The following is a 22,845-nucleotide window of genomic DNA, read 5'->3' on the forward strand; positions in this document are numbered from 1 at the left end:
GCCCTGGGAATGATGGAGCCTCATGTAAGCAAGGCCCTAGACCTGCAATAAGTGAATAAATAAATAAATAAATATCATGAGTGATGGCATAACTAATAGAACACACAAATTACCATGTGAAACATCCCAGGTTAAAACTCATGGCCCCACATGCAGAGATAAACTTCATGAGTGGTAGGGCAGTTCTGCAGGTGTCTCTTCTTGTCTTTGCTTCTCTCCCTCAACTTTATTCCCTCTTTCTCTCTTTGACCCTAATAACTACAGAAATAAAATAAGAAAAAGAAAAAAAATATTACTGAAAGTGGTATAGATATGCAGGCACTGAGTCCCAGCAATAAATTTAGTTGCAAATAAAATAAAATTAAATGAGGATAAACGAAAATAACCCAGAATTCAATTCATTACAGTTATAACTATATTTGTTTGCTTTTCAAATCTAGTTTATCTCTCTGACTAGAATGTAAGTACTTAAAGGCAGGGTATCTGTTTATACTTTCAACTTTGTGCTTTCAGAGCTTGTCTTATAAATCATTATTTGACCCAATAAAGTGTTAGAAAACAAATAATAGCAAAGTGAAAAAAAGCTGAAATTAAGCAATATTTGTCTTTATTTCAATTTTTACCATTATTAAAAATATTAGTGATTTAATAGTTTTGTGCCCTTCTCCCAAGATAACCATCATAGTCTCACAAAGTCTTATTGATAGTATGTCCCCAATTTTTTGAAAATTCATGTATTTCAGTCCTGATAATTAGCATAGAACTTCTAATATTGATATATAATCAATTGATGTGTTTCTAAACAAGAGGTCAACATATTATTTTCAGTATATATTTGTTACAACTATTCAACTCTGAAGTTATAGTATACAACAAGGATCTATGATACATACACAAAAAAAGTTGTGGTTGTGTGCCAATAATACTATGAAAACAGGCAACTTATTGGACTTGGAACACAGTGCGAGCTCTATTTTGCTGACCCCTTGTCTAGACAGTGTAATATTTGTAGGAGTGTTGATTTTTCATGGGAAATTCTATTCTATGTATCAATAGTAATGTTTTGAAAGCTGAGGATGAAATGGGGATATGTATCAGAACCACTTGTTATCATATATGATCTCTTTTAGACTGAACAAAGACAGTATTTAAATATTCTCTGGATCTTAAGTCAGTCTACTTTGACATTATGAAACATATTATATACCAGTCTATCCTGTAAATAAATGATAAGAAGTGTTCACTTCTCAGTCTGTCCTATATAACCTAATTGAAATAGAACTGAAGAAAATTTATATAAAATATTGTGAACTTCTAGGTATAAGTATTTTTTCTGAGAGCACTGTCAACTGCCAAATCAATAACAGGAAATACAGCTACACCAAATAAATTAGATCATTATAATTGTATATTTTAAGTTCCTACTTTATTCCACTGAAGGAAACTAGAGGCATATGGAAAATAAGATAAAAAGAAATCAGTAAAAGATGTATTTCTCAAAATAAACATGGAGTGTCAGTGAACTTTATGGGTGGTAACACAGCATTTAGCAAACCCTCCATTGATTTCAGGACTTTCAGCTCTTTAATCAAATACAAACACAGTTATTGGTGCTTTGCTGGAAACCATTAAACATTGACTTATTAGTGGTACTGTTATTTTATAAAACTTAACCCTTCTCAAAATGTAATTTTAATTTTCTTTAATATAAACTAGTTATATTCCAATCTTGGGATCCATGATTGCTCAACAAATTGTTTGGCTTTGTATGTTAACTCTCTTTTCAATCACCAGGTTCCAGATGCCACCAGGATGCTGGCTAGGCTTCCCTGGATTGAAGACCCCACCAATGTGTCCTGGAGCTCAGCTTCCCCAGAGACACACCTTACTAGGGAAAGAGAGAGGCAGACTGGGAGTATGGACCGACCAGTCAACGCCCATGTTCAGCGGGGAAGCAATTACAGAAGCCAGACCCTCTACCTTCTGCAACCCTCAACGACCCTGGGTCCATGCTCCCAGAGGGCTAGAGAATGGGAAGGCTATCATGGGAGAGGGTGGGTTATGGGGATTGGGTGGTGGGAATTGTGTGGAGTTGTACCCCTCCTACCTTATGCTTTTGTTCACTAATCCTTTCTTAAATTAAAAATTTAAATAAAAAAAATATATAAACTAGTTATATTTTGGAGCCATAGATTGCTCTGTTGGAAACCTTTTCCTGGCCTGGGGGGACAGCATAGTGGTTCTGCAAAAGACATTCATGCCGGAAGCTCTGAATACCCAGGTTCAGTCCTCAGTATTTCCATAAACCAGAACTGTGAAATGTTCTGGTCACTTTATACATCTTCATTTCTGTATATCTTTCATTAGAACATAAATAAATACCTTTTCTATCAGGCAGTGGAAATCAGTTTGGGGAAAATGGGTTATTCTGACTTATTAGGTTGGAGCCTATGTTTCATGAGTCATTTATAGTCACTTAATTCTGTCCTCTAAAATACATGCTAGAATTATTTAGGGCTTTGGAAGAAAGTGAATTGCTATTCTTCAGCAGACATATAATTCAAGTGTGGGAGTACACACACACACACACACACACACACACACACGACCTGATAGCTATAAGGATGAAGATGGGAAACCGTGCTTGATAAGCTACTTTTAAGTGTCTGAAAGTCTGAGGTTGAATTTGAAACTTCCAGCATGTTTGGAGTTAATTCCCTTTAGGTTGAACTCCTCCCCTCCCTCTCAAAGGTAAAGCAAGGTTTGCAAGCATCACTGCAAAAAGCAGCTGGGATTCTCATCCCCTTCAGACAAGCTGTGAGCAGTTGTTTCTCAGATCAGAGTCTGAAGAGAGTGAACGAGTCAATCAGCATTCCTGGTCAGAAGGTAAATTTGCAACTTGGGCCAAACGCAATGGAAACAGCAAGATAAAAAAACTGTTTTACTCTCCCTTTGCTCAGTCTCCCTTCTCTCCTTCCTTTCTCAGGCCTCCTGTTCTTTTCTCACAGCTCATAGAAGAAATTTCTTCCCAAAGGCAGCCTGGTGCACTTTTACTTCCTCATAGTCTTTGTTTACACAAAGGCTAAAAGAAATTAGGTATGGATTCCTATTTCATATAGACATAGTTTGAGGGCCTATGGGTTAAATCCTAGTTGATTTTCCCAGGAGAGTTAGTAACCCGAGGAGAGGAAGTGCACTACTCTTTGAGCATAGGGAGTGATTTGATTTTGGCCTGTGCATAGATCTAAAAGTGGATCCAATTTGCTGCTATGCTGTGTTGATTTCTTAGGCTCTCCTAAATTGGGGTTTTAGGACTGAAATTGGGATGATGTGTTAAACTGAAATGCAGATGTTGAAGTTAGTCAGGCTGGAAATAAAATATTGCATTCACTCAGTTAATGTTTATGTATTCCTACTATAAACCAAACATGATCGTTTACAGAATAACCTGAAATAGCTTAAGTATAAATCCATTCTTGAAAAAGAACAATGAGCCAAATGTTTTCATTTCGTGAAAGGAAACTGAAAGCAGAAAGAAACCTATGGGGTGAAAGAAAGTGACTAGAAGAATGGTATTCTACTCTTTGTGTGATTTCAAGTTGTGGGAAAATAAAGTCTTCTCTAGTAGGGAAGAAAATAAATTGATATCTATTTTGGTAACAGGTATGTCACAGATTTTATTTTACCCGAATTTTACCTCTCTTTATCTCATTCTTAAAGATGAAACTAAAAACTGGAGGTTTCAAATGATCCCCTCAAATATAATCTGGAAGGGGCAACTCTCAGGACCATATCCCAGATTTGTTTCCAACATCTGTTTTTTTTTTTTTTTTTACTACAACAGTATTTCTTTTTTCCCCTCCCTTTTTATTAGTGATTTAATATTGATTTACAAATTCACAAGATAATGAAGTACAGCTCTGCTCCTTTCCTACCACCCGAGCTCTGGATCCTCAATCCCTCCATCGTAATCTACAGCAGTTCTCCCAAGGTTGCAGATATGGGTCAACTATTATTCCTACAACTGTCTATATTTAACCTTTTTTACTTATAAAATGGAAATATTGACAAGACCATAGGATAAGGGGGGGTACAATTCCACACAATTCCCACCCTCAGAGCTCTGTATCCCATCCCCTCCCTTGAAAGCTTTCCTATTCTTTATTCCTCTGGAAGAGTGGACCCAAGGTCATTATGGAGTGCAGAAGGTGGAGCGTCTGGCTTCTGCAATTGCTTCTCCACTGAACATGAGCATTGGTAGATCAATCAGTACTCCCAGCCTGTCTCTCTTTCCTTAGTAGGGCAGGGCTGAGGAGAGGTGGGGTTCCAGGACACACTGGTGAGGTCTTCTGGCCAGGGAAATCAGGTTGGCATCATGATAGCATTTGCAACTTGGTGGCTGAAAAAGCATTAAGATATAAAGCAGAACAAGCTGTTTAATAATTAGGAACCTAAAGGCAAGAATATAGCAGGTGAGATTTGGGGTCTACATTTTAGAAAAAATTTAGTTGGTCTATTTCAGGTATATTCCAAGGGGCCCATGAGTTTACTAAGTTTTGTCTGAGGCCAACAGCTAACATGCAGGTAGACCAAAGATATTGTTTGGAAATATAGTGTCAGAGTTCAAAATAGATCAAGGAAGAGAGCAAAATATCTTGTATGGTATAGCAAATTCTAATAATGTGATTTTCAAAGCCAATAAAATTTCCAAATATCTTGGCTATAGAAATAACTATCTATTGCCTTTTTAGACCCTAAGACAGGAAGAGCCTTCTTTATTCACTATAAAATTTATATTTCTCCCAGTCTTGCAACCTCTGGGGTGAGGCTCACTTTCCTGCATGCTTCACTAAATTTATACCAATTGATACTGCATCTGCTGATCTCAAGCTAATCAATCCAACCAGTACCACCTCTATATGTTTCACTTCAGATTGGGTTCAGAGAAGCCCGATGTGGGATGTCAACCCTCAAGCTTCATTACTCTGGTGAGACATTTCCTACTACATACTACTACTTAATTCTATTTCTGGTGATTCACTTCCTAACAAAGCCTCAGAACCTATATATAGACCAGGGCCCATGAAATAGGACATATGTACACATGTATCCATAAGTTAGGGGAAACTGTATACCTTAAAGTAAAAGTGCATGATAGTTTGCAGTGACTCAATAAGTACAGCAAGCGAGTAGAAAGGCCTGAAAAAGACAGCATACAGTACCTAATCAAATAGTTTCTATTTAGACCTAGATACACTCCTCACCTACTTCCTATTTCACCTTTCTCAATCACTCTAAGGCTAAACTTGTGAGACAAAGTAAGGACTACAAAAGCTGGATAAGGGCAAGTGACCGGCATACTTCAATGATGGCTCTTTTAGTAACTACCAGGCCATCCCATCACTCGGGGCCCTACTCAGGGAATCCTGAGATTCTTACATAGACATGATGGACCTAGACCTCTAGGTCTGATATGCTAGTGGATCGTAATTATTGTCTGGGGAGGTGATGTTACGGCTGGCAGAAGGACCAGAAAGCTGGATCAGGGAAGAGAATAGTTCCCAAATATGGGAAAGGTGTATAAATATTGTTGACTATAAACCCCACTGATGTGATGTGATCTGTGGCCCATATTCAGCTTAGTAGCCTATGTGACCTCTGCATCCCTGTAGATCTGAGCTCACATTCTGTGGTTATAAGTAGGAACATTCTAAGTTACACCAATATCATGATCCATCTTCCTCAGGTGTAGCATAGAGTATGTTGTCCAGCCTCCTTTCGGAGGATGGAACATTCTCTACCACTGTTGATCCAAGTTGAGTGCAAGGTCCTATGGGGGCCCAAAAAGGGGTCTATTTTGTTGTTCCAGATAGACATGACTGGTAACAATGGAGAGAGGATTTATTTGAGGTCTAGGCCCATCACGTCTGTTTGGGAATCTCAGGACTCCTCAAATAGGGCCCCAGCTGATAAGGTTAAGGCCTGCATTTTAAGAAGTATTCTTTTTAAAAATTTTTATTAGTGATTTAATAACAATTCATAAGATTGTGGTATAAGAGGGGTATAATCCTATGCAATTCCCCCCCACACCAGAGTTTCATATGCCCTCCTCTCCATTGGAAATCTCCCTATTCTTTATCCCCCTGGGAGTATGGACTCTAAAGATAATTATAAACCCTTCCCTCCACCAGACTTCTATATCTCATCTCTACATTGGAAGGTTCCCTATTATTTATTCCTCTGGGAATATGGACTAAAAATCATTATGGGGAGCAGAAGGTGGAAGGTCCAGCTACTGTACTTGCTTCTCCGCTGGATATGGTTGTTGACAAGTTGATCCATACCACCAGCCAGTTTCTGTTTTTCTCTAATGAAGTAGAGCTCTGGGGAGGTGGAGTTCCAGGACTCGTTGGTGAGGTCATCTGCCCAGGGAAGTCAGGTTGGCGGCATGGTAGCATTTTCAACTTGGCAGCTGTAAAGCATTAAGATATAAAGAAGAACAATTTGTTTGATAACCAGGGAACTAAAGGTAAGAGTATAGCAGATGAAATTTGGGGTCTTCATGTTGGAAGAAGCTCCAAAGGCCCCTGACTTTACTAATATTTGGCTGAGCCTGGTAGCTAACTTGCAGGTGGGCTAAATGTATTGTCTGGGAAGATGGTGCCAAGAGTTGAAATAGAACTAGAAAGCTAGATCAGGGAAAAGCAAAGTTCCCAAATATGGAAAAACTGTATAAATACCTCTAACTGTAAGCCCCATCAATGTGACCTTGGGGCCATATCTATTGATATTTAGCACAGGAACCTGTGTAATCTCTGCATCCTTGTCAGTCTGAGCTCACATTCCACCGTCATAGCTAAGAACAGTCTAGGCTGCAGTGGTTCATTTCAGAACCAATCTTCCTCAAGTGGCAGAGTAGGTTGACAGCCTCCCTTTGAAAAGTGAGACAATTTTTACCACTGTTGCTCTACACTGAGGGCAAGGTCCTGTAGAGACCCACAAGAATGTTGATGTTGTTCTATTGGACATGACCAGTGATGGTGTAGAGAGGGATTTGTTAGAGGTCTAGGTCTATCGAACTATGTAGGAATCCAAGTATTCCTTAACTGAGGCCCCAGATGATGGTGTGGCCTGGTAGTGACCAAAGTCTTTGTATCACCTGCCAGCTCATGGGATGCATTCTTTGTATATTTTTTCTAAAATGGTCAGATTTACTGAATGGAGAAGGTGAGCTATCATGGCATTTTACTCTCTGATGGAATGATGGGTAGAAAACGTATTAAAAATTTAATGAAAAGGCTGGTACTATGACTCTCAGGTGGGGGGGATGCTTAACTAGTCAGTCCATTGTTAATAGAAATTAACTGTGTCTTTTCAATGCAGATTAGTTTTGCTTCTAACTAGTGGAGGGTATAATTGATGATGCCTAGAGAATTATTTTATTACTAAATACGGTGGTACCTATTTTGCCAGAGTGTGAACTAGCAGGAATATCTTTTATAGGCATTCCACATACCAAAATAGAAGTACAATGAGGATCTCACTGAGTACCATTTTTTCCTCTTGAAAAGAAAATGAGAAACTCACGTGAAATTATTCCTATTTCCACCTTTTCAACTTCAAATTCTGAAGAAAAAGGTTGGTGTATGGCCTCATGCCAGGGATCCTCTTGTGAAAACTTCATTGGCATACTTATTACTCGAAATACATTTTAAAAATAAGTAAACTTCTATGTTATCAGTGACTTAGCTGATCCTCTCTACCACTTAATCTCTGGCCTCCTGCCATCTAGTGCCTTACCAGCTTGAGAGATGTAAATTCCAAAAAAAAAAAAAAAAAGAAAAAGAAAAAAGAAACCCAACACAGCTAGTTTCACTAGTCTTTCTATCTCAGATTACAATAGAAAAGAGGACAGCAAAATGGTTAGATAGAGAGGCAGGGCCAAAAAGATAATTCAGTGGTAAAACACAGTGCTTGCCTGTATGAGGTCTCGGGTTCAATTGCTGACACTGCATATGCTATAGAAGAGTGATGCTCTAATGTTTCTTGTAAGAATAAAAAGAAAGATGAAAAGAAAGAGGTACAACCAGCACTAAAACTGTGATATTTGGAAGGCAAGACTTAGGTCAAAATAGTTCTTAGCCATGATGGTCCTAGACCTCTAACAGGTCCCTCTCACTACTGTCACTGGCCATCTCCATCAGAAGCAACATAATAGACCCCTCTGTGGACCCCTATAGAACATTACCCCCAGTGTAGATCAACAATTGTAGGGAATGTTCCATTCTCCAAAGGGAGCTTGGGTAACATACTCTACGTATCATCGAGGAGGAAAATGGGTCATGAAATTAGTGCAGCCTGAAATGTTCCTAGCCATGACCACAGAATGCGAGCTCAGACCTACAGTGATGCAGAGGTTACATAGGTTCTTGTGCTGAATATGGGCCCCAGATCAAATCAATGGGGTTTACAGTTAACAATATACTTTCCCCACATTTGTGAGCTATTCTCCTCCCTGATCCAACTTTCTAGGCCTTTTTCCAACTATGACACCATCTCTATAGACAATAACTTGGGTCTATCTGCATACTAGATGTCAGTCAGGTTCATGTAAAAACTAGTAAAGTCATGGGCCCCTAAAATAGATCTACTAGCTTTTTCCATAACGGAGACTCAAGTCTTCACCTGCAATATGCCAGCCTTTAGGTTCATGATTAGTCAACAATTTGTTCTGCATTATATCTTAACTCTTTTTCAGCCACTAGGTTCCAGATGCTACCATGATGCCAACCTGACTTCCCTGGGCAGTCTACCCAAACATTGTGTCCTGGAGCCTCACCTCTCCAGATCCCTGCCCCACTAGGGGAAGAAAGAGACAGGCTGGGAGTATGGATCGACCTGCCAATGCCCATGTTCACTGGGGAAGCAATCACAGAAGCTAGACATTCCACCTTTTGCAGCCTACAATGATCATGGGCCCATACTCCAGAGGGATAAAGAATAGGAAAGTTATCAAGGGAAGAGATTGGATACAGAGCTCTGAGGGTGGAAACTGTGTGGAACTGTACCCCTCTTACCCTATGGTCTTGTCAGTATTTCATATATATATATATATATATATATATATATATATATATATATTTCATATATATATATATATATATATATTTCATATATATATATATATATATCCTTAAAAATAGTTGTTAACTCTGACAGTTGGAAGAACTTGGGAGAAGGGAAATGGGAAATTGTCCAATGGATTAAAGTTTTATCTATGCTAGATGACTTAATGATCTATGTACAGATTTGTGCTTATAATATAATGTTATGAACTTAAATATACACTTATGGGTTATATCTCACATTAAATGTTCTCAACACACATACACAAAGCATAAAGCAATAAAAGATGCATTTTGAATGTTTTGAATATGTTTGGTAACATGATCATGGCAATGAAATTAAAAATACAGATACATATCCAAATGTCAAATTGTGAAACAATCAATGTGTACAGTTTTTCTTTTTAATTATTTTTAAATATTTTACTTATTTATTTATTGGATAAAGACAAGGAAATTGATCAGAAAGTGGGAGGTAAAGAGGGAGAAGAGTGAAAAAGAGAAAGAAAAAGAGAGAGATCTGCAGCACTGCTTCACTACTTGTGTAGTTTTTTACTAGCAAATGGGGACCAGGAACTTAAACCAGATTCCTTGAGCAGTGTAATATGTATGCTCTGCCAAAGGTGCTACGACCCAGACCACGATATTTCTTATATAAATTATACCCAAATAGAGATTGAGTAATGAACTTTTTGATTTACTGAGATACAAATGGGAAATAACCCCTGTGGAGTAATTAGATTGTGAGATGATTTCAGGTACAAGTGAATCTAGGACAGCTCCTATTGTGAAGATATACAGAAGGCACTTTTATTTTTTTGTAAAGTAGGCACTCAGCACAGAAGTTATTGAAGTTATTCCAAATAAAGGAACTATAATAACACAAATTATTGCTATACCACATACTATATATATATGTATATATATCCACTGACCAGCCCTTGGCTTATGGTGGTGCAGAGAATTGAACCTGGGACTTTGAATCCTCAGTCATGAGAGTCTCTGTATAACCATTATGCTATCTACTCCTGCCCAGAAATTTTTTTCTGTAATGAAAATCCAGTAAACATAGGTTATTTTCAAACCATTAAAAAGCCTGATAAATAAAGTAAAACATAGCAAAATATCTCTTAGGGTCCCAAAACATTGTTCAAAGAAACAAGAAATGCACTAATGCTTTGACAAATATTAAGTAATGAGCAATGACATTTTATACAGTAAATTAATTATTTATTTGAGAACATGTTTATTACTGAACCAGCAGTTGGAATAAATCATAGGAGATTATTAAACATTTAATCCTGATTTTCAATTTATATCAATTTCACTAATATTTGAAAATATCTGAATATTTACTATAAAATAGATGGAAGATCGAAGTTATCTTTATTTTTATTAATTTCTTATAGCATTTATTAATAATATGCATATAAATTAATAATATATATTATATAAATATATTAGTTCGGGTTGTCTGGATACTGAGGTTGTTTTTTATTTATTTATTATTATTATTATTATTATTATTTATAGAAAGGAAATACTGACAAAACCATAGGATAAGAGGGCTAAACTCCACACAATTCCCACCACCAGAACTTCATATCCCATACCCTCCCTTGATAGGTTTCCTATTCTTTAAGCCTCTGGGAGTATGGACCCAAGGTCACTGTGGGATGCAGAAGGTGGAAGGTCTGGCTTCTGTAATTGCTTCCCCACTGGACATGGGCATTGATAGGTCAATCCATACTTCCAGCCTACCTCTCTCTTTCCCTAATGGTTCAGGGTTCTGGGGAATCGGAGATCCAGGACACATTAGTGGGGTCATCTGTCCAGGGAAGTCTGGTTGGCATCATGCTAGCATTTGAAACCTGGTGGCTGAAAATAGAGTTAACATATAAAGCCACACAAGTTGTTGACTAATTATGAACCTAAAGGCTGGAGTAGTGCAGATAAAGAGTTGGTGGGGGGTGTCTCTGTTGCGTAGATAGCTAAAAGGCATATTTTAGTTATATCCCAAAGGGCCTTTGGCTATACTAGTAAAATAAATGTTATAAGGCTGGGGGTGTGGGTTGATCTGCCAACACCTATGTCCAGTGGAGAAGCAATTACAGAAGCCCCCTACCTTAAGTACCCCCAAACCAATTTTGATTCATACTCTCAGTGGGGGAGAAGTGATAGGAGGAAGAAGATAAGAGGGCTCTGAATTCCAGCTCCATTAACACCCAGAGAGAGGAAGAAAAAGGGAGGGACATTTGGATGTAGTAATAGGTTTATGAATGGCTTGGAGGGGAAGAGAGGACTGAACTTGTTAAAAAAAAGTGCAGTTATGTACAAATGTAGACAGATAGTTGTAGAAATGATGGTTAAGCCATGTATGCAACTTTGAGAGAACTGCGGTGACTTGCAGTCGGGATATTGGAGATATAGAACTCTGGTGTAGGGAATGGTGTGGAATTATACTCCTGTTTACATATAACTTTGAAAATCAATACTAAATCACTAGTATTTTTAAAATAAATGATATAATGCCAAAGAAGACCTTACGTTTTTTAAATTTTTTTTATCTTTTATTTATTTGTTGGATACAGACTGTCAGAAATTGAGAGGGAAGGGGGTGATAGAGAAGGAGAGAGACAGAGAGACACCTGCAACACTGCTTCACCACTTGTGAAGCTTTCCTCCTGCAGGTGGGGACCGGGGGCTTGAACCTGGGTCCTTGCGGACTGTAACATGTGCGCTCAACCACGTGCGCCACCACCTGGCCCCCAAGAAGACCTTAAGTATTCTTTAGTTCATCTTCTTCTCAATCCAGTAAGGACAGGCAGCTGTGAAAGGGAAATAGGATTAAAATTTTAAACATTCGAAATTTTTTAAAAATATTAATTATTCTCCTTTTTTTGCCCTTGTTGATTATCATTGTTGTTGTTGCTGTCATTGTTGCTGGATAGGACAGAGAGAAATGGAAAGAGGAGGGGAAGACAGAGAGGGTGAGAGAAAGATAGACACCTGCAGACCTGCTTCACTGCCTGTGAAGTGATTCCTCTGCAGGTGGGTGAAATTTTTTTTTTATCACATTATTGGGGATTCGTGGCTTTTTTTTTTTCTTCCAGGGTTATTGCTTTGGCTTGGTGCCTGCGCCATGAATCCACTGCTCCTGGAAGCTACTTTTGTCTCTTTTGTTGCCCTTGTTGTTTTATCATTGTTGTGGCTATTACTATTGTTGTTATTGATGTCATTAATGTTGGATAGGACAGAGAGAAATGGAGAGAAAAGGGGAAGACAGAGAGGGGAGAGAAAAATAGACACAGACCTGCTTCACAGCTTGAGAGTTGACCCCTCTGCAGGTGGAGAGGAGGGGTCTCGAACTGGGATCACTACTCCTGTTTTTGTGCTAAGCGCTGTGTGCGCTTAACCAGCTGCGGTATTGCCTGACCTCCCAAACATTTGAAATCTTATGAATATTTTGTCGCTGAGGAATGTTACATAGGACTAGTTATTCTAGTATCGTTGTCAACCTCTCTGAGGCAATTAGGTGGCAGTAAAAGAAACAAAATGTTTGGAAAGTGGGACAAGATTCTTTTTGAGACTGAATGAAACAGAAAGTTCTATATGATCTGATAACTTTTCTATCCAACTTAATATAATGAATCAGAGTGAAGGCATACTTTTTTTCTGGAGCAGGATCTTACTTATCCCCTGGAAGTATTTACCTATGAGGGCTTACAAATACCTCATTTGAATAGTGTGCTGCTTTGCCATGTGTGTCACCCAGGTTCAAGCCCAAGTCTCTACTACATTGAAGGAAGATTCAGTACTGTCCTCTCTCTTCCCTGTCCTTATCACTCTCCATCTCTGTCTTTCCTCTGTCTCTATCTAAAATAAAATGCCTGTAAATCTTCCTCATTTTCTTTTTTTTTCCCCTGCAGGTGGGGACTGTGGGCTCAAACTCCAGTCCTTGTATCTTGTTTTCTTTTCCCACTGGATATCTGTTTATTTGTTCTTTTATATATATATTTATTTCTTTATTGGAGAATTAATGCTTTATATTCAACAGTAAATACAATAGTTTGTACATGCATAACATTCCCCAGTTTCCCATTTAACAATACAACCCCCACTATGTCATTTATCATCCTTCATGGACCTGTATTCTCCCCACCCACCCACCCCAGAGTCTTTTACTTTGGTGCGATATGCCAATTACATTTCAGGTTCTACCTGTGTTTTCGTTTCTGATCTTGTTTTTCAACTTCTGCCTGAGAGTGAGATCATCCCATATTCGGCTTTCTGTTTCTGACTTATTTCACATAACATGAATTTTTCAAGGTCCATCCAAGATCAGCTGAAAACGGTGAAGTTACCATTTTTTTTACAGCTGAGTAGTATTCCTTTGTGTATATAGACCACAACTTGCTCAGCCACTCATCTGTTGTTGGACACCTGGGTTGCTTCCAGGTTTTGGCTATTACAAATTGTGCTGACAAGAACATATGTGTACACAGATCATTTTGGATGGATGTGTTGTGTTCCTTAGGATATATCCCCAGGAGAGGAATTGCAGGGTCATAGGGTAGGTCCATTTCTAGCCTTCTGAGAGTTCTCCAGACTGTTCTCCACAGAGGTTGGACCAATTGACATTGACACCAGCAGTGTAGGTTGGTTCCTTTGACCCCACACCCTCTCCAGCATTTGCTGCTGTTACCTTTTCTGATGTATGACATTCTCACAGGAGTGAAGTGATATCTCATTATTGTCTTTATTTGCATTGCTCTGACAATCAGAGACTTGGAGCATTTTTTCATGTTTTTCTCGGTCTTTTGGATCTCTTCTGTGGTTAATATTCTGTCCAAGTCCCCCCCATTTTTGGATGGGGTTATTTGTTGTCTTGTTGTTGAGTCTGGAAAGCTCTTTATATATGTTGGTTATTAAACTCTTGTCTGATGTATGGCATGTAAAGATCTTCTCCCATTCTGTGAGGGTTCTCTTAGTTTGTGTAGTGGTTTCTTTTGCTGTGAAGAAGCTTTTTAATTTGACGTAGTCCCATAGGTTTGTACTTGCCTTACTCTTCTTTAATTGGATTCGTTTCATTGAAAATGTCTTTAAAATTTATGCAGAAAAGAGTTCTGCCATTTTTTTCCTCTAAGTATTTGACAGTTTCTGGTCTAACATCCAGTCCTTGATCCACTTGGAATTTACTTTTGTATTTGGTAAAATACAGTGATTCAGTTTCATTCTTCTGTATGTTTCAATCCATTGTTTCCAACACCATTTGTTGAAGAGACTCTGGTTTCCCCATTTAATAGTCTGGGCCCCTTTGTCAAAGATTAGATGTCCATAGGTGTGGGGCCTCATTTCTGGGCTCTCAATTCTATTCCACTGGTCAGTGTGTCTATTCATGTTCCAGTACCAAGCAGTTTTGATGACAATGGCCCTATAATACAGTTTGAAATCTGGGAGTGTGATGCCTCTGGTTCTGTTCTTTTTTCTCAAGATTGCTTTGGCAATTCTAGGTCTTTTCTGGTTCCAGATAAACATTTGTAGAATTTTTTCTATTCTCCTAAAAAATGTGCTTGGGATCTTGATGGGGATAGCATTAAATTTGTAGATGGCTCTGGGTAATATATTCATTTTGATGATGTTAATTCTTCCATCCCATGAACATGGAATATCTTTCCACTTCTTTGTGTCTTTTTCAATTTCTTTGAGTAGTGACTCATAATTTTCAGTATACAAGTCTTTCACTTCTTTGGCTAGATTTACTCCTAGATATTTTATTGTTTTTGTTGCTATAGTAAAAGGAATTGATTTCTGGACTTCAATTTCTTCTAACTTAATTTTTGCATAGAGGAATGCCACTGACTTTTGAATGTTAATTTTATAGCCTGACACTTTACTGTATTGCCTGATGATTTCCAAAAGCTTCTTGCTGGATTCCTTAGGTTTTTCCATGTATACTATCATGTCATCTGCAAATAAGGAGAGTTTGACTTCTTTGTCTTCCAATCTGTATCCCTTTAATTCCTTGGTCCTGCCTGATTGCTATGGCAAGAAGTTCCAACACTATGTTGAATAGTACTGGTGATAGTGGGCAGCCCTGTCTAGTACCTGATCTGAGGTGAAATGCTTCCAGTTTTTCACCATTGAGTATGATGTTGGCTGTAGGTTTGCTATATATAGTTTCCACTATCTTCAGAAATTTTCCATATATTCCCATTTTTTGTAGTGTTTTGATCATAAAGGGATGTTGGATTTTGTCAAAGGCTTTCTCTGCATCTATGGATATAACCATGTGGTTTTTGGTCTTGCTTTTGTTGATGTGGTGGATCACATTGATTGATTTACATATATTAAACCAACCTTGCATGCCTGGGATAAACCCCACTTGGTCATGATGAACAATCTTTTTGATATACTGCTGTATCCGGTTGGCTAGAATTTTGTTCAATATTTTCACATCTATGTTCATCAGAGATATTGGTCTGTAGTTTTCTTTTTTGGTTGTGTCCCTGTCTGCTTTTGGTATCAGAGTGATGTTGGCTTCATAGAAGCTGACAGGGAGTATTCCAGTGTCTTCAATCTTCTGGAAGACTTTTAAAAGTAGAGGTATTAGTTCTTCTTTGAAGGTTTAGTAGAATTCATTTGTAAAACCATCTGGTCCAGGACTTTTATTTTTGGGGAGATTTTTGATAACTTTCAATTTCATTAGCTGTGATGGGCCTGTTCATGTTATCAACTTCCTCTTTACTTAGTTTTGGAAGTTGGTAGGTATCTAGGAAATCATCCATTTCTTCCAGGTTCTCTAGCTTGATGGCATATAGTTGTTTATAGAAGCCTTGCATGATATGTTGAATTTCTGCGGTGTCTTTTGTGATATCTCCTCTTTCCTTTACTATCCGATTTATTTGGGTCTTCTCCCTTTTTTGAGTCTGGCTAAAGGTTTGTCGATTTTGTTTACTCTTTCGAAGAACCAACATTTACTTTTGTTGATCTTTTGTATGGTTTTCTTATTCTCAATGTTATTTATTTCTGCCCTAACTTTAGTGATTTCTGACCTTCTCGTTGCGTTAGGGTTCCTTTGTTGTTCTTCTTCTAGGTCTTTAAGATGTGCAATCAGGCTGTTTATTTGTGCTTTTTCTTGTTTCCTAATGTGTGCTTGTATAGTTATGAACTTCCCTCTTAGTACTGCTTTAGCTGTGTCCCAATTATTTTGATAGCTTGTGTCTTCATTTTCATTGAAGTCTCGAAACATTTTGATTTCTTCCTTGATTTCCTCTTTGACCCAGAAGTTGTTAAGAAGTGTACTGTTGAGTTTCCACATTTGAGACTGTTACTAATCTTTTGTTGATTGTTAAGTGTTAGTTTAATTCCACTGTGGTCTGAGAAGATGATTGGGATTATTTCAATGCTCTTGAATTGGCTGATGCTGTCTTTGTGGCCTAATATATGGTCTATCCTTGAGAATGACCCATGTGGATTTGAGTAAAATGTGTATTCCAGTTTCTTGGAATGAATGACTCTGAAAATGTCCAATAGTTCTAGTTTACCTATCTCTTCATTTAGCTCCCTTATGTCTTTATTGATTTTCTGCCTGGATGATCTGTCAAGTTGAGAGAGTGGGGTGTTGAAGTCCCTTACTATGATTGTGTTACTGTTAATATATTGCTGTAGCTCTTTCAGTAGATGTTTCACGTATTTAGATGGATTTTCATTGGGTGCATAGATGTTAATAATTGTTAAGTCCTCTTGATTGACTGATCCTCTGAGCATTAAGTAGTGTCCATTCCTATCTTCTTTAATCTTATCTATTTTAAAGTCTATCATGTCAGATATGAGAATAGCTGTTCCTGCCCCTTTTTTGTGTGCCATTGGCTTGTATGATAGTTTTCCATCCTTTCACTTTAAGTCTGTGTTTGTCTTGTTAAGTTAGTTGGGTTTCCTGTAGACAGCATATTGTTGGGTGGTCTTTTCTGATCCATCTTCCTACTCTGTGTTTTTTAATAGGTGAATTCAGGCCATTGCCATTTATTGATATCAAAGATTAAAAATATTTTAATGCCATTCCTATAGAGTTTTAGAGTGTTTTGATTTATGTCCTATTTGTGGTGGTCTGATTTTTTTTGGAGACCTTTCAGAACTTCTTTCAGGGCAGGCTTGTTGATAGTTGATTCCTTCAACTGTTACTTGTCTGAGAAGCTTTTGATGCCTCCATCTAGTCTGAATAACAGTCTAGCAATATATAGTATTCTTGGTTGAAAGCCTTTCTCATTGAGCACTCGATAGATATCTTGCCATTCTCTTCTGGCCTGTAGTGTTTGTATGGAGAAGTGTGCTGCTAATCGTATGGGTTTTCCTTTGTAGGTGACTATTTGTTTTTCTCTTGCAGCCTTCAGGATCTTTTCTTTATCCTTATTCCTTTACATTCTAAGTATGATATGTCTTGGTGTCCTTAGGTCTGGGTTAATTCTGTTTGGGACCCTCTGGGCTTCTTGAATCTTTATGTATTTGATGTTGTCTAGACTAGTGAAGTTTTCAGCTATTATGGCCTGGAAAATGCTTTCTTCCTCTCCTTCTCTTTCCTCCTCTGGTATGCCAAATAATGCGTATATTGTTTCTTTTGAAGTCATCCCATAGGACTCTGTTGTTGTTTTCAGCATCTATTAATCTTTTTTTGAGATCTCTTACTTCTTTTTTAGTTGTCTGTAATTCATCCTCAATCTTGCTAATCCTGTCTTCAGCCTCATTGATTCTATTCTCTCTGCCCTCTACTGTTTTCTGGAGTTCATCTATTTTGTTGCCCTGTTCTGATACTGTTTTAGCTTGTTCAGCTAGTTGCATTCTTAGCTCAGTGATTTCAGTTTTCAGCTCTCTAATAACCATAAGATAATTAGTATTTTCTTCCATAGTCTCATTTGTTCTTCCTGCATTTCTGATTACAATTTTTTCATATTCTTTACTAACTCCTGTTATTATTTCCTTTGCTAATGTTTGGATGTTGAACTCGTTATTTTGTGCTTCACCCTCTGGAGGACTTTTAGCTGGACTCTTGTCCTGGTTCGATTCTCCAATATTTATTCTTGTTGTTTTGACCATTTTATATATTGTGTTATGAGTTCCCTTTATCAGTAGTTTTCAAATTACTGATCACTATTGCCTGGATTGACTTGTGTCTAAGTAAGGTAATTAAAGGGTTCTCAGTGGTGGAAGTTAACAGTTGTTTCAATAGTATTTTAATCCCTGAGATGGAGCTCAGTGGTTTAAAAGCCTCTTTTTTTTTTTCTTCCCTGTAGGCTATGGAAGCCTGAGGGCTTTTAAAGTATCAATAGGCTTCTTAGCTTAACCACTGACTCCTGACCAAGAGATAAAGCAGGGTGTGGCAGAGATAATCCAGTGGTTATGCAAAGAGACTTTCACAGCCCCTCAGCTATGCCACTGAGGTATAAGTCTTCTCCTGAGTTTCCTGGTTAGATCTCTGTCCCCTGGTGTCCCTCCCTGTAGCTGCTCCAGATTCTGAGGGCAGTAGCAATGGAGACTCATAGTTGCACTTGGTGAGTCTCTGGGGCGTCCTCTCCTCCCTTCATCTGTCCCCTTGTTGGTGGAGAAGACTGGAGGTGGTGTCTCAACTGATAAACTGCTGGACTGTTAGCAGTCACTTAATCTCTCCTTATGCTCCTCTCTCCTCTCTGTCACCAGCCACACGTGTTTGTACTCACTGGTGATTTAGTGGGTTCCTGTGGTCATTCTAGTCCTGTCTTGTTTCAGTCCTGGGTGGTCTCCTTTGGTGTTCCTAGTTGATCTGGGAGAGGAGAGGAAAGGAGAGAAAGTAATCTGCTCCTGCTTGTAGCTTCGCCTCCGGAAGTCTCCTTTCTCATTTTCCATGGGGATCTCAGCATTGAGTATAACACGAGTTATTAGGTATGCAATACACAGTGTTTTTTTAGCACAAAGATAAAGACTTGTTGTTGTTTCTTTGTTAATGTGATCATTAACAAAGCAACTCTATATAGACAAAACTGAATCCAGCAGTCTTGAAGTCATATTTTCTTCAGCAGTTGCAAGTCACTTGCAACCTTTTTGCCCACAACATGTTCTGGTCTCTAAATTGCTGACTGCCTTTTCTGATGCTGTTACCTTTCAAGAGGCAATACTTTAACTCAGATGGTGTATGGTATACTCGAATTTGAACAAAAATATTTGAATCTTTTTATGTAGGGACCAAGGAGAAATTGAAGTAAAGGTGAAATTCCTTTTCTCCTTTACAAAAAATATAAAAATGGTTTCAAATTTCATAGATAATAAATACCTCCACATGAATAGGAACACATGGGAGTAAAAAGGGAAAAATGATTTTAAAAAATTGTCATTGGAACACCACAGGGAGAAGCAGAGTGCTCATCTTGGAGGGAAATTTTGGAAGTTCATTAAAAGCATAACTTTTATATGGTATGGCTTATATGGGTTTTCTGCATTTGATTAGTTGATGTGACCCCTATCCTTGAGTATGTTTTTAGAATACATACCATGTTTCTAAAATTGAGTGACAATTAGGTTTTAGTTAAAACAAAAACAAAGCAAAAATCATTTCCTTTTTTTCTTGTTATTTTATTTTATTTTATTTATAAAAAGGAAACACTGACAAAACAATAGGATAAGAGGGGTACAACTCCACACAATCCGCATCACCAGAACTCCTTATTTCATCCCTTTCCTTTGATAGATTTCCTGTTTTTTAACCTTTTGGGAGTATGGACCCAAGGTCATTGTGGGATGCAGAAGGTGAAAGATCTGGCTTCTGTAATTGCTTCCCTGCTGAACATGGACATTGACAGGTCGATCCATACTCCCAGCCTGCCTCTCTCTTTCCCTAGTGGTGCAGGGTTCTGTGGAAGCGGAGCTCCAGGACACATTGGTGGGGTCATCTGTCCAGGGAAGTCTCCTTGGCATCATGCTAGCATCTGGAACCTGGTGGCTGAAAAGATAACTAATATATTAAGCCGAACACGTTGTTGATTAATCATGTTCCCACTACCATAGTTCTGAATCCCCAACCCCTCTACTGTAGTCCACCACAGTTCTCCCAAAGTTGCAGACATGGGTTAACCATCATCTCTACAACTATCTGTTTACATTTGTACAGAATTGCCCCATTTGTCTTCTAGGTCCAATTCTTCCCCTCCAAGTGACAAATAACCCTATTACAACATCCAAATGTTCCTCCCTTTTTCCTCCTCTCTCTCTCTCTCTGAGTGTTAATGGAGCTGGACTTCAGAGCCTTTTTATCCTCTTTCTCCTGATACTTCTCCCCCACAGAGTGTATGGATAAAGATTGTTTTTGAGGTGCAGAAGGTAGGAGGTCTGGCTTCTGTAATTGCTTCTCTGCTGGGCATGGGTGCCAGCTTGTTTCTGTATTTCCCTAGTGGGGTAGAGCTCTGGAGAGGTGGTGGTACATAGAGGCACCAACTAGAAGTCTGGGCCCATCATATTTGTGTGGGAATACAATGACTCCCTGACTAGGGAGCTCTAAATGATGAGGTGGTGTGATACTGACCAAAAGGACCATTATTAAGTGAGTCAGTCTCTTGCCCTTATCCAACTTCTGTAGTCCTTTCTTTATCTGATGACCTTATATTTTCTCCAAGTTCAAAGGAAAAATTCTGAACAGACCTTATGCTTTCATTATAGTTATTGCAACTCTCTGGCTACATTAACCACATCGCTTATAACCATTCTCTGAAATTCACAGATAGAAGACTCACTTATGAAATGGAGAAGCTAAGCATGAGAAACCATACCGCACTGAGAGAGGAACAATAGTAATTCTTTTTTTTAAAATACTTATTTTATTTATTTATTCCCTTTTGTTGCCCTTGTTGTTTTATTGTTGTAGTTGTTGTTGGATAGGACAAAGAGAAATGGAGAGAAGAGGGGAAGACAGAAAGGGTGAGAGATAGACACCTGCAGACCTGCTTCACCTCCTGTGAAGCTATGCCCCTGCAGGTAGGGAGCCAGGGCTCAAACCAGGATCCTTACACCGGTCCTTGTGCTTTGTGCCACCTGCGCTTAACCTGCTGCACTACAGCCTGACTCCCGGAACAATAATAATTCTATTAATGTCTGACTACTGAACTGTGAGTTCTTGGTTTCTGAAATCTCGTGTGGATGTATGGCTAGATACTCTAGGACAGGGAAACAAGGCTAATGCATACATAGAATATACACAAGGAATTAAAATATATGACATCTGGTATGTTCAAGCTAGTATGACCATAGATGAAGAATTAGAATGGAGTGGGGCTGGGTGGTAGCTCCATGGGTTAGGCTCACATGGCAGGAAGTGCAAGGGCAGAAGTAAGGATCCAGGTTAGAGCCTCTGGCTCCCCACCTGTAGGGAGGTTGCTTCACAAGTGGTGAAACAGCTCTGCAGGTGTTTATCATTTTTCCCCTTGTCTGTCTTCCCCTCATCTCTCAATTCCTTGCTCTTCTATCCAGTAACAATCACAGGATAACAACAATAATAGCAACAACAACAATAACAAACAACAAGGGAAACAATAACAATAAGCAACAAGGGTAACAAAAGGGAAAAAATATAAATTATAAAAAATAGAATGAAATAAGACACTGCATAATTTTAAATTATATGAACACACTGAGACTTGCTTAAGTCCTCAGAATGAACCAGAGGGCTATCATGCAAGGAAGTTACTTTATTTTATGGCATGAAAGTAAAACACTTTGCATGAATGAATTTCTGTAAGTGAGTGTATGGAGCAACATACCTGCATAGACTTTGCTTATAATGTTGCTATGAAAAGTTGGGTTGAGACTCTTATGCTCAGAAAATAGAAAGCAAATGAATATTTTATTTTATTTTGGGAATTTTAAGCCTTTTCCCAAAAAGTAAGAAAATGTACACTGAAGTACAAAGAGGTGAAGGGTGGGGAGAGAGAAGCTTGCTTACATGTTGATGCTTCCAGGTAGGCAGAAAGAGAGAGATGCAACTGACTTTCTAAGATCTTTTCCTTAACTGCCCAAGGACAACTCACTTTTTAAATAATATTTTTACTTATTTATTATTGTATAGAGACAGAGAGAAATTGAGAGGACGGGAGACTGGTAGACACCTACAGCCCTACTTCACCACTTGTGAAGGTTTCCCCCGCAGGTGGGGACCAGGGGCTTGCATACTGTAATGCGAGCACTTAAACAGGTGCACCACCATCTGGCCCCTCTAAGTCTTCTCTATGGCTCAAAAAGGTTTATACTCAATGTGTTTAAGACTCGTTTCTACAGTTTTTTTCTATTTGTTTGCTTTTTTAATTATTTGTGTCTTGGAGAGAGAACATTAGAGAATTATCTGTGGCAGTGACTCTTTTTTTAATTTTAATTTTTTATTGGGCATTAATGTTGTGGCAATGATTCTTAACCAGCTGTCCATGTGCTTGCTCACTTCATCTTCAGTTCTAATTAAAGTGACAATATATTTAAGTTTGTGTTCCGGTTTTATCACCGATGGCAGAAAAGACCTTAGTCTGGCATCATTGAACATTCTAGTTCTAAGTGAACTGAACATCAAGTTTTCCCTGAAGTTGAAAATATTTAATTTAAATTCTTAAGGACAGTGAACTTCTTAAAGCAAAATACAATTGATATAAGCTTATTTTCATTATTCTCCTTTCATTTATCCTAAATTTTCATTTAAAAATAGAATTATTGTGAT

The 22,845-nt window shown here is 38.3% G+C and overlaps 1 protein-coding gene across 1 annotated transcript in view; it reads left to right on the forward strand.

The window, feature by feature from the left end:
- Window positions 1-2,779: 2,779 nt before the first annotated feature.
- Window positions 2,780-22,845, forward strand: part of LHFPL1 (LHFPL tetraspan subfamily member 1) — a 91,286-nt gene continuing 71,220 nt past the window's right edge. The window contains exon 1 of the mRNA XM_016193787.2: window positions 2,780-2,886. The gene's annotated coding sequence lies outside the window, so the exon portion shown is untranslated. The remainder of the gene's footprint in view (window positions 2,887-22,845) is intronic.

The sequence above is a fragment of the Erinaceus europaeus genome, chromosome X, assembly GCF_950295315.1.
Source record: "Erinaceus europaeus chromosome X, mEriEur2.1, whole genome shotgun sequence".
NCBI lineage: Eukaryota > Metazoa > Chordata > Mammalia > Eulipotyphla > Erinaceidae > Erinaceus > Erinaceus europaeus.